At 40.5% G+C, this 12,500-nt stretch overlaps 1 pseudogene; it reads right to left on the reverse strand.

Moving 5' to 3' along the window:
• Nucleotides 1-10,585: 10,585 nt before the first annotated feature.
• Nucleotides 10,586-12,500, reverse strand: part of LOC138029710 (uncharacterized) — a 3,884-nt pseudogene continuing 1,969 nt past the window's right edge.

Raw genomic sequence — 12,500 nt, forward strand, 5'->3', positions numbered from 1 at the left:
TACACTTTTCGCGCGAAAACAAACAAAAGGCCGCCAATTTTAACCAATCAGATGAAGCGATGTCACGCGTGACTGCTTTTGCCATGTTTTTTCAGGGAAATGACAACTGAATTTTGCAGGAACGGGTATTCTAAAAATAGACTCATTTGTGACTGTACTGGGGAACCCACCCACCCCACCCATGGCAGAAGAACACTAGTACTCTTATCTAATTTGCGCACAGTAAATACATAAAACTACGATACGCTCATTACATTTTTGTTTTCGTTTTTGATCAGTTAGGCATAAACCACTGATGTGGATGATCAACTCCTTTTTTTGGGTGTATTGGAGGGGATTCTATCCAGCTGCTGTCATAAGTTATTTCTCAAGCATATAGGTTGGAGTTTTATAGACTGAGGTTTCCTCAAGTGAAGCTATGATCCTCACAGTTATGAACGCGATTTTAGCAATAGCTTAGAGAAACCTGAAAAACCGCTGCGACGCTCTGACCAACTGCGCTATGAAGCCATTGACGTAAGGAGCTGGTCATTTGTGGCTTCTCATGCAATGAATGAACCAACGAATGAAATGATATATGAAAGGAGGCATACATTAAATTGCGGATATGAAATCAAGTGGAGCTATGATCCTCGAAGTTATGAACGCAATTTTAGCAATAAAAACTTTTTACTCGTAGAGATTTCTTTATTAATGGAGATGTTGAAAGCTGTTTATCAACGCACAACAATATCCTTTCTTGGTATTTTCACAGTTGTCATGTGATTTCAGACGATCGCAGACTATTGTAGATCCTAGTAGATCGGCGATAATCACAGAGGATGCCAAAAAAGCGGTCATCTTAAAAGTGTTAGTAAATGGTTAATCTTATTGGCCTTCAATAGCGTCTCTATTAACGAGTAAATTGCCTGACGTTCAGCACGGTTAAACACAGGCCGTATGATTTGCAACAGGTTATGTCATGCGAGTGCAACAAGTGGAACAAAAACATTTCCTGAGCAACATACCGTCTTTCCACATGCGTGTAAAACTTTTGTACATTATTTCCCGTTGTTTGCAAGTCTCTGACTTGAAATGAGCAAATCTTTACTTACATAGAAAGATCTTTCTATAATTCAGACAAATAACTAATTAGGGTAACAGTTAAACTGTATCAGGGTTTACATAAATATGCATCTGAACCACGAGCTGCTACTTCCACTGTCACCTTCCTGGATTCTCTAAGAAATGCGCTTTTAAACTGCTATAGCCATTCCGGCAAACACAGTACAGAAAGTTTAAAGTTTAAACAAGTTTATTCACACATACATATCTCATTCACACATACGCTTCGGATACAACATGAATATAGTACTCAAGCTCTGTGGTGGACACAAAATTTGGTCTTTTATACCCATTGGGGTAACGTTTCCGGCACACGACGCTCTAAGGCGAGTTGTTTGGTCGAAATGCATCGCAGAGAACTCTGTATTGTTGCCAAGGAGGAGTTGCCGTTTCACTCCATCTTTGTCTCGTGGGGCTTGAAGGAAGAGAACTCGCTTTAAGATGTGGGAAACGTGAATGAAATGGTGCAAGGCCGTGGGGACAGTGATTCTGTTTTGCTTGCCACGCTGAGGGTTCTAGCCTAAACGATGTTCCATTGAGCTTAACACTTTTATCGCCTTTGCGGTTTTCATTAACAAGCGTTCGTACGGACGATCCTCTGGACATTCTGTTGGGGGTAGTGACCGGAGGTTTTGTACCAGAAAAATTGCTGTCAATACTTTGAAAACTCGGCTGGCTCGGCATGGACTTCCCAGCCGCCTTTTCGAGCCTGCCACGTGGATCTTCAATGTCACTTGTTGCATCATCCTCGCTGCCATCACTCGGACTCGGTAATCGCTGTTTCTTCTCCAACTCGATTCATTGGAATCTGTGCAGCTTCGCCAGGTATCTTCCCCTAAAACCTCAAGATTAGAATATCTCGTGCTTGCTTCAAGTCAGTACTCTCCTGTCACACTTTTGGATGCCCTCGTATCTGCATTTTTGAGACAAAGTTAAAGTATCCTTGGCAACCTCGTTCGTGTTTTCTATCTTTTCTGGTTGCATGGTATTCCCACGGACCCTTTGCAAATGACCTTTAAAAGAAGAATTCGGGCTTACACTTTTGACATATTGTTTATATACCTTTCTAAGATCGTTCTCGCTATTTGCTGTCCTTTCACTGTCGCTTAGATATATTACCTTGAAGGCGGAGTTTATCCTTGCCAGATCGCTCCGGTAATGATGGAAATTCTGAATATGCTCCAAGCAATCAGGCACGAAGTCGTGAATCAAATCTTCGTATTTCTTTTCAACAACAAGGTCGCCCCTTGCGCTTGGTGCTTCAGCAGCGCATTTTGCTGATCTTCTCAGGCACTCTTCTCCGATAGTCGGTTCTGAACGGAATGACAACGTGCGGAAAGCGTTCTTCATTCTTTGAATTTGCGCTCTGGGTCGACATTCCTCAAACTGTGAAGCGTCTCGTTTTCGCGGAGTCAATGGCCCGCGATTGACGCTAAATATGCAGACCTTTCTTCTGAGAGCTTCTCTTTATCAGACGCTTGTTTGCGAATTTTGAACGAACTCAAAGCCATCTTACACTCTAAGTCAGAAATTAAATGAAGACCCCTTGAAATCCTACTTTAGCAACGCGAGTATTGTGTATTTTGAGCAAATTGATGATTAAAACATGCGATTTTTTCATTAAGTAAACAAGACAAAAAGTAAACTTCCTTATACATTCAATGTTTGATAATTTGACAAGAGATTCCGGTAATTACGAAATCAGTGTGTCACTTTTTTCTTAGCTCAATGTGCTTCAACCAAAATTGCGTGTTTGGGTTAATTATTGGGGAGGGGTGTGTGGGTGAAAGTATGCTTTCCTTGATTGGGAAACTAAACAAACGTTTCTTTTCCTTATGTCCGAAATATGTGAGGTACATTATTGAGTTTTGAGTTACAGATGGTTTCGACCGAAAATAAATATCTACTAGCCGGTTTGCAGTGCCCCATCAAATGACTAAATATAATATGAAATTTATTTATTCTTTTTTATAATCAGTTCGGCTTTCAGGCAAGTTAAAGGGGATGGTTTGAGACATGGTATCTGATACAGTTTCCGAATTTAGGCAGGAAAGAGGCATTTTTGATCGCACAAGTAAAGGCTGAATGTCCAGAATCTTTTTCGTCTTTTATGCAGTTTACTGTTTTGACCGACATTTATTGCGTCTTTTAGGCGAACAGAAATAATTCCCAGTGGTTTTGCGCAAACCTCGAGCTCGAGCTAGAAGCTCAACCGAGGCAGAAGACGTAGAAGCTTTCTCAACATTACCTAAAGGGATATGGTTATGTCTGTTATCGATATTAAAATCGTTGCAATAAAACGAAAACATACATTTTCTTGTTTTTTCAACGTTTGTCTTTACGTAGACTCCTCAATCTGTGGCAATGCGTTGTGGTTCCTGTGGGTTGAAAAAATAAAAGAATTACAAAAGAAAAAACGAATAAGCTAAAATGAACTAATTCCACAGCATGGTTACTTGTTCATTTACAAGAAGCTAAATTAATTGGTTTTAGCTACTACTAGTAAGTCATTCCCCGGATAATAGTGAAACCTATCTTTTGAAAAATTCAGACTAAAGAAATCATTCAGTATCAAATGGATAAGCGCCTTCAGAACCAATGGAGTTGTTCATCGGATATAATGGTTTTTCCATGAGACGACACTTCTCCATCCTAGCGCGCTCACCACAGGCCTACCAACACACTGTCTTCCCAACTGGCCATTTATCTAGGTTTAATCCCGCCCCGACGTAACCCAGGCATAACTTTGGTGATTGTACGAGAACTCGTGTTTTGCTGTTGGTCATAGCGTAGGCTTAATAAGGCAAACGGCCTGAGAATGGCATTTTTTCTTTGAAAGCAAAAAGCAGTTTTAACCCCCGTAGGATGCCTCTTGGAAACCTCTGATAGGAAACTATGGAAACGTAACACCATCTCAACCGATAGCCCATTGGCAAAACTCTCACCCCTGAGATGAATGTTCGTACAGTGGTTCATTCGCTGACGTTTTGCGCACACCAACCATTTCAATCCTTTTACAAGAGGGAATGACGGACAATGTAATAAGAAAACCGTATCAAAATATGAATTCGCGTTGTAAACACTCAAGACCCTTCTGGTTTGATTAAAGCGGCCTACTTACCCCGCGAGAAAGAAACTGGTCTGAACGAAGTTAAAGATGAAAGACCAAGCGAAACAAATTATTCTCAAGGAATGAAAAAAAAAGCACATGAATGTAAAACACGTGCATGTATTGCGTGCACAGTGTGCTGAACGTGCTCAAAGTTTTTTTTCCCGCCTTTTCCGCCTTAAATGCCCGCTGCACAAATAAGTCAAAGCTGAGCAAAGCGCCTCGCGAGGTAGCTGTAGCTCAACCATTTCTTTACGTGTACAGCGAGATTTTGGGGAGATCTTCTCCTTGTGCGGCAGTAAGAAAAGTTTCAATATTTTTGATATTTTCTGCCTCTCGAGGTAAATTCCCCACCATGAGCGACCCTTTTAAACAATTGGCTGAGCCTGGGCTGTCAATCATCAAATAAAATCGAATGTCCGAATCAGGTGTCTTCCCAACTTGGAGTTGAAGTTGGCGTCCGAAATGAAATGGATGGCACTTCTTGCTGTTTTGTTTTTACTTCGACAAATCCGTCGTAGAGGAAAAGCTGGCCGCAAGAAGATAACGACAAGAGAATGCCTTGCAACAAATAAACAACAAGCAGCATACCCTTACCTGCTTGGGGGTCTTTTGCATTTAAGGTGGCTCAAACCAGTTTCAACACTTTTAAGAGACCCTTTTATTAGAAAGATTGTCATTCCAACACTTTATCACATAACACCAATGTTATGGTACCATGTAAAACATCAATTATTGCTGAACAAGGTGCAGTCCTTTTTGTGACGTATTAAGTTACCATGGCAACAGGAAAGCCTTGCAGAAACACCCTATATTTTGGCTTTAGTTGCTTATATCTCAAAAACGAACTCGGTGAGCCCCATTTTTTATTTCACAAAAGTGATCAACAGACCAAGATGAAACTCTCTGCAAAGTTAAAAAAAATTGTGGAGCGGATTCAGAGCTACCTTAAATTTCTAATTATTTAAGGTGGCTCTTAAATATGCTTCACATAATTTTTTTTAAACTTTGCAGAAAGTTTTATCACGGCATGTTGATTGCATTTCAGAAATAAAAAATGGGGGTCACCGAGTTGGTTTTTGAGATATAAGCAACTAAAGCCAAAATATGGGGTGTATTTGCAGAGCTTTCTTGTTGCCACGCTAACGTTTTACATCACAAAAATGACCGAATATTTTTTAGCAATAACTGGTGTTTGATATGGTACCATAACATTGCTGTCAAGTGATAAAGTGTTGTAGTGTCAATCCTCCTATTGAGAACGTTTCTTTCAAGTGTTGAAACTGGTTTGAGCCACCTTAACTCTCGCAATCCAGGCTACCATTATAGCAATGATATCGTTGATGTCACCTGTTGTCATTAATGTACCAACCAGGCCTCAGTTGCACAAAGGGTGGATAACGCTATCCACCGAATAAATCACTATCCATTGGATAGCGCGATTGATTTCGCTGTTACTTATCCACTGGATAGTGATTTATCCGGCGGATAGCGCTATCCATCGTTTGAACGACTGGGGCAAGAGCCTCATTGGTTGTCGAAACAAAGGGCCTTTTCTTCCTGTGGTTGGTAGGGCTTAAAGAGCCATTAGAGCGGTTTTCAATTGAGTGTCGAAAGTAATTAGCGAATTGCTTTGGTTTTGCATCACTTCACTCAAACATTGGTTCAAAGTTCTCGCGCCATTTTTTCAACCAATTAGAAGTGAAACACAAACAAATCGTGGCTCGCGCGAGCACATTTTCCCGCGCTCTGTGTCGGCTGCGTGTAATTACTTCGAGTTTTGATTGGTTTACTGGATTGTCTCCGTCCTTTTTGATTGGCCAAAGTAATTACTTTGCTTTTGGTTTTACGACACTCGATTGAAACTCGCTCTATTTTTTCCTATTAATTAAACCCATTGTCTTGGGTTAATGGGACCGAGAGTACAGAGAGAACTCAATTACAGAGCTTCAGCTGCGACGAAGGCAGTGCCAGAAGTACCGTCAGTTAAAAGTAACCTTTTGCTCCGTCTTGACTATTTTGCCACCATTCAGTCTTCTTCGCGCCGTCAGTGCAGTATTAGACGTGGTACACTATAACTGCATCGGTAGAATCATCCTTGAACAAATGTATACTAAAATGAAAGATTGACTATCGTTTAATCGCGGTATGTGTCTTCTTGACAAATACTGCATTTGTCCAAGCCAGGTTGATCATCTGCCAAGCCGAAATTTGTTGGCACTTTTTTTCCAACAAAAGCCGTTCTTGAGAACAATACTTACAGCATTCATTGTATCCATGTTTAATTTACGAAATTTATACTGAAAAACAAATTAATGTATGATATATCAGGGTCTGGTCCGGAGAATTTATGAAAGAAATATTTACGTACCTATAATGCACTTATCAATGTTAAGCCCTAGGGAGGGGGGGCTTTGACTGTGAGGTCTGTCCCCAGGGTGGGGATTTTGGTCATGCGAAAAGAAGGCTTGGAAATCAACCTTGTTCCCAAGGCTTTTCCCTCCCCAGGTAATGAGGGAAAGGCCCTGGGAACGAGGTTGCCTAAAAGCAACTCCGCCATCTTGGAAAATACCCGGAAGGCGTTCAAATGAACTTCCCACATTTGTGAGAGGTGGCTCAACGAGAGGTGAGTGGCACATACATTGCACTCTTACTGTGTGCAGCAAAGTCTATTAAAAGGGTATTATTTTGGCCACCTTACTCGCCCCAGCATGGGGGCTTTTGATACTTTTGGCCAATTATGTTGTCACGTGGGTGGGGGATTTGACGCATTTTGTCAGAACATCTCAAAATCCCTACCCCTTGCCCGACACCCCCGACCCCCGCCCCATCCTGAGACTTAACATTGATAGGTGCATAATATCTGCAAGTTAGAGTGGGCGCCATCTTGAAAAACGCTAGAAACTGGGAACTAGTACCCATACCTCGCAAGAAAGTAATGCCCAGAACTCAACAAAATCAAAATCATAGTGTTTTCGTGTGTCCATCTGCCATTGATTTGCAAACTAATTGTCATAAAAATTTTCAGTTCCCACAAGAATATTCCACTCCTCCAACACAGCTGATGTTTCTTTGTTTTTTTTTTTTTACTCCTCAACGTCGGCGTGTAAAAGACTTTAGGGAGTTTAAGGTGGCTCAATGCAGTTTCCAGCACTTTCAAAGACATAGATTTTTGATGGATCATAATTACTACTCTTTATCAATTGATAGTACAATTATGGTATCAAAATACTGCCCAATCACTAGCAAACGCATTGGTATTATTTTTGTGACAATAGGTTACCATAGCAATACTATGACCTGCTAAAAACACCCTTAATTTCAAATCTATCATAATATTTCAAAAACGGCAAGGTGAAATTTTTTCTTATTACAGAATTTTGATTAGCAGGATAAGATGTAACTTTTGGCACAGTTAAAAAAATTCTGTACATTGGGTTCAGAGCCGTCTAAATTTTTCGAAAATTTTCGGTGGCTCTGAACCTCATGCACATACTTTTTTTAAACTTTGCCAAAAGTTACATCTTATCCTGCTAATCAAAATTCTGTTATAAGAACAATTTCACCGTGCCGTTTTTGACATATAAGCGCTTAAAGCCGAAATTAAGGGTGTTTTTAGCAGGTCATAGTATTGCTATGGTAACCTATAGTGTCACAAAAATAATACCAACGTGTTCGCTAGTGATTGGGCAGTATTTTGATACCATAATTGTAGTATCAATTGATAAAGAGTAGTAATTATGACCGATCAAAAATCTACGTCTTGGAAAGTGCTGGAAACTGCATTGAGCCACCTTAAGATCAACGACGCGACGGCAACGAAAACGTCACAAAATTTGCATATTTAATGAGGAAAAACAATAGCTTGCACGCTGTGCACGTGCATTTATTCATTTTTGTGCATTTCTTTCACGTTTTCGGCACATCTGCGACGTAAAATGACCAGTTTTCAAGTCTTACGAAGAACGTGAACACAAGGCAGCGAATTTGAATTTTCTGCCGTAACTTCAACACTGCACCTCCTAATTCAGTTTCTGGAAAGTTGAGCTAGTTTTTAGAAGTTAGACAAACCGACATAATCACGAAAAAAAGAATTAATAAACCTGAACTTGCAATTTTAAATGACGTTTTCGTTACCGTCGCGTCGTAGATCTTCAACTCCGTATTTAGCAAGATTCACTTTTTTGTGATTATCTTTCAAATCGTTTATGGGTCTCTTGCACAGAAGTTTGCGTGGTACAATAATGAGAATCCCACATTCACATGACAAATCATGTGATATAGTTTGGTGTCACAACTAGCAGATGAGCTTATCGGTAACAGGTTGCAATTGAGAAAAGTCTGGTTTTCACTTACGACCATTTTGGAACATGCACAATTAAAATGCAATACTCAATTCTGAGAGCCCATTTTGCTTGGCCCCATATCACAAAATGATTGTTTTGTTGAACATAGTAATCTGGCCAAGTTCCGTGGTGCTTTTATCACAAACCGAACAACTTGGCCTGTCAGGGTTCGTACTCTTAAGAGTTTTTCAAATTCCATGACTTTCCATGACCTTTTCCATGACTTTTTCAGTTTTCCATGACCTAAAGTTTACTGAGCTGCCAGTTTCGAAAATTGTCAAAATCATCCTTGTTTTTGGGGCATTTTCTGACATAATTCGTCTGCATTTTATTTTGTCCTTGCTTCCACGTCTGCAATAATTTACGTACCACACGTAACTATAATTTTCCATGACCGACAATTAAATTCCATGACTTTCCAGGCCTGGAAACTGAAATACTTCAATTCCATGATTTTGCAGGTTTTCCATGACCTGTACGAACCATGCCTATTTTTTGTTTCGAGCACAAGCCCATCGTCAGAGCGAAGGGCTGATGCTGAAGCCTGGTTGGTTTTCACTAGCGACGCAAGCACTAGCACAAGTTCAAACATAAGAGCGCTTATTTCATCGTGAAAACGGGGTTGACGCAAGCATAAGCACAGGCGCATGCGCAAGCACAAGGATCAAAATATTTCCATTTCCTTGTGCTTGAGCTTCTGCTTGCGTTCGCTTGCGTTGTGTGAAAACGAAACACAGCATAAGCACAAGGAATTTGCTATGTCTGGCCAATTGAAGCACTTGCTCCAGATTCCCGGCGTCTGAGCATTTGAACAAAATGGCGGATTCCGCGGTTGATTTTGAAGCTTATGTCGACGTTCGTTTTCAATTAGCATAAGCTACTTATGCTTGCGTGGCTAGTGAAAACCAGGCTTCAAAGGAGTTCACTCCTTATCGACGCAGCACTGCAGATTCTTTGGGGACGAACTCTTTTATTAGTCAGTTAAAGGACACCTCGCTCATATTGTACAACGAAAACAGGATGAAATAATCACAAAAACGCCTCAAAAACGCGCGTGCTTAACCTCCCCGTTTTAACGAGAACGCCACGAAACAAGAATATCATGGGTCAAAAGAGGAAAAGTAATCGTGCTGCACACGTGCAGCACGCATTTTAGCACAATTTCGTGCGGTCCTCTGCACCGCGCACCGGTGGCTCAGCACTGGGCTGTCACGCGGGAGGTCGTGAGTTCAACTCCGGCCGGACCAACACTCGGGGTCTTTAAATAACTGAGGAGAATCGAAAGTGCTGCCTTTGTAATTACATCCGCAAATGGTTAGACTCTCAAGTCTTCTCGGATAAGGACGATAAGCCGGAGGTTCCGTCTCACAACCCTTCAATGTTCATAATCCTGTGGGACGTAAAAGAACCCGCACACTTGTCGTAAAGAGTAGGGCATGTAGTTCCCGGTGTTGTGGTCTGTCTTCTGTGGTGTATCATGGTTGGGAGGGTAAATGCTCGGAGATATTAGCTACACCAAACTACTTTAAAAAATCCGAGGGTAAATAAAGATATGATATGATATGATATGACAGCAACAACCTGAAATCACCAAATTTGAGGTTTTGCCGACAACGCGAGCGTACAAATGTGAATCTTTCAGTCTTCATTTTTAACTCTGAAACCACTCGTACCAATTCATTTTAGCATACTTCGCCCACATTGTACGACGCGAGCGAGATGGCCTAACCGCGAGAAACTTACCATAGTTAAAAGTTATATTTTGAGGTGAAGTTGTCGTCGCCGTTCCTGTCGTACGGCAACATGAGGCGAGCTTTCCGAATGCCAGGACAATGGTGTCTCCCATAGTTTTAATAAGATTTAATCGTCTCTAGTGAAGACAAGTTAAAAGGGAAAACAGCGGCTCACTTTCCGTCAATTGCGAGCTCTCTCTGTCATATCTTTTTCAGATGTTCACTCCAAGCAGTTTAGAAGGACAATTTTCTGCTAAACCCTCAAGTTGTGCAGATAAGAATTGCATACGCACTACATTGAAAAATCTTGAAACACATTCAACAAATTTTCCAAAATATGTGATCAAAAGAATTAAAAGAACCCAGAGAAAGGCTATTCATAATCATCCAGGTTTAATGAAGGTACAAAATTGTGCACCATCATCTTGACTCTCTCTTTGCTCTTTCCAATCCGCTGCACAGTGTCTTCAATTAACGAGAGCCTCTCCTTTTCTTCGGTGTATCTGATTTCCAGTTCCTGGCATCGGTTCTGGCAATCTTGTTCCTTCACCTTGATAGCATCAGGCTGACTTTGTAGACGCTTGATCTTCTCTCTCAATTCTCCTTTATCCATTTCCAGTTTCTTCATCAATTTCTTCTCGTCCAGAAGTTGTTCCGTCACCCCTTCCATATTGCTGAGAATACTCTCAGCCTCATCTCAAAAAATAAGCAAAGACATTGCTAATTTAACTTACGGGCACTTTACGTGGACAGAAAATTGTAAACAGACATTTTCCAGGGGCACCCAACGTCAATTTTCGGAAAATATCTGTTCAGAAGACGATTTGAGATCTAGAATTTTCGGAACATTTGTTGTAAAATTTCGTGCTTGACTGCCTCTCGTAGGATTTTCGAACATCTGAAAAAATGGTATAAATGCCCACTTTTAACGGATTTTCACTCTAAATAGGTCACCTAGAATTTTCGGGAGCCTTTTTTCTGGCTGAAATTTTCGAAAAGGTAAGCTTTGATCCCTATAGTTTTCGGATAAAAATATGCCTATATCTACCGTTTAAATACCTAAATACGTTTAGCAATGCTATGTTTAAGTGGTTTTGAACTATATTCTCGTTGGTTGCCCCTGATTTTCCCTATAAAAATCAAATGTTACTACACTCATCCAGATCTCCTGTTACCACTTCCATCAAGAGCTCATTAAGCAGAGCCTATATCTCCCATTCTTGGCATAGGAATCAACCCTTTTCCGAGTACATTTATTTATAGAACGCCTCCCTAGGGAGATTCAGCATGCTCACTGAACACTATAAAAACCAATCTCCCTAATTGGGAAATTTAGCACGCCCTCTGTTGTAAAAGTCCATCAAAACAAAGGTATCTTAGTGTCAAGGGAAATGACATACATGAACTTTCCTTTGGAAAATCCTGTTCTGAAAAATAAATCTACCGGTATTTGGGAAAGGTTTGACTCAGGAATTAGTAGAGACAGAGATTCCCCTTGATTAGCTCCTGCTTGCATATAATTAAGAATACTTTCCGCCTTGTATGAAATTAAATTGTCTATATTTCCACATATAATTAGTCGTAAATTATTTTTACGTTTACTATTATTATCCTATTAATCAGAAGTAATATTTATGAAGGAGGGTGGGGGTTGGGGTTAGGGTTAGGAGGGGGAGACATGCCCCTTCAACCAAGACAATGGTGTGTCCTTGGAATTTAGGGTATCAAATTCATTGTTAACAAATACATTATTGCTACTTTTACAGGGAACTAAAATAAAGGATTAAATAATTAAAAAAAATTAAATGAAAATCTAAAACGCTACATCAATTTATTGCAAGGTATGTACATGACTACGTCCTGTTAAGGTAGCAAGAGAGGAAGTAGCACTCTCCTCAGCAGCAAGCAGGTCACCATGGCAACCGAGCCACAGTCCACCTCCCAAGACCCTGTCAACACATCACTGAGAAAAACCAGTGTGTGAAATGTATACTTACCCCAAAATATAGCAGGGAGGGAGGGAAAAGAAGCAAGCACACTCAACTGATTAAGGACGGTGCCTACTAATTCAAAGGTATTTTTGCGCGGTTTACGGAATATGCGGGAAAAGCAGATCTGAACAAGTGTTATTGAAATCCAAAAAGAAAATTGGGGGTAACCCTGCATTCTTTGAAGATAATTTAAATCAACAATATTTGTAAAAAGCTT

The sequence above is a fragment of the Montipora capricornis genome, chromosome 13, assembly GCF_036669925.1.
Source record: "Montipora capricornis isolate CH-2021 chromosome 13, ASM3666992v2, whole genome shotgun sequence".
NCBI lineage: Eukaryota > Metazoa > Cnidaria > Anthozoa > Scleractinia > Acroporidae > Montipora > Montipora capricornis.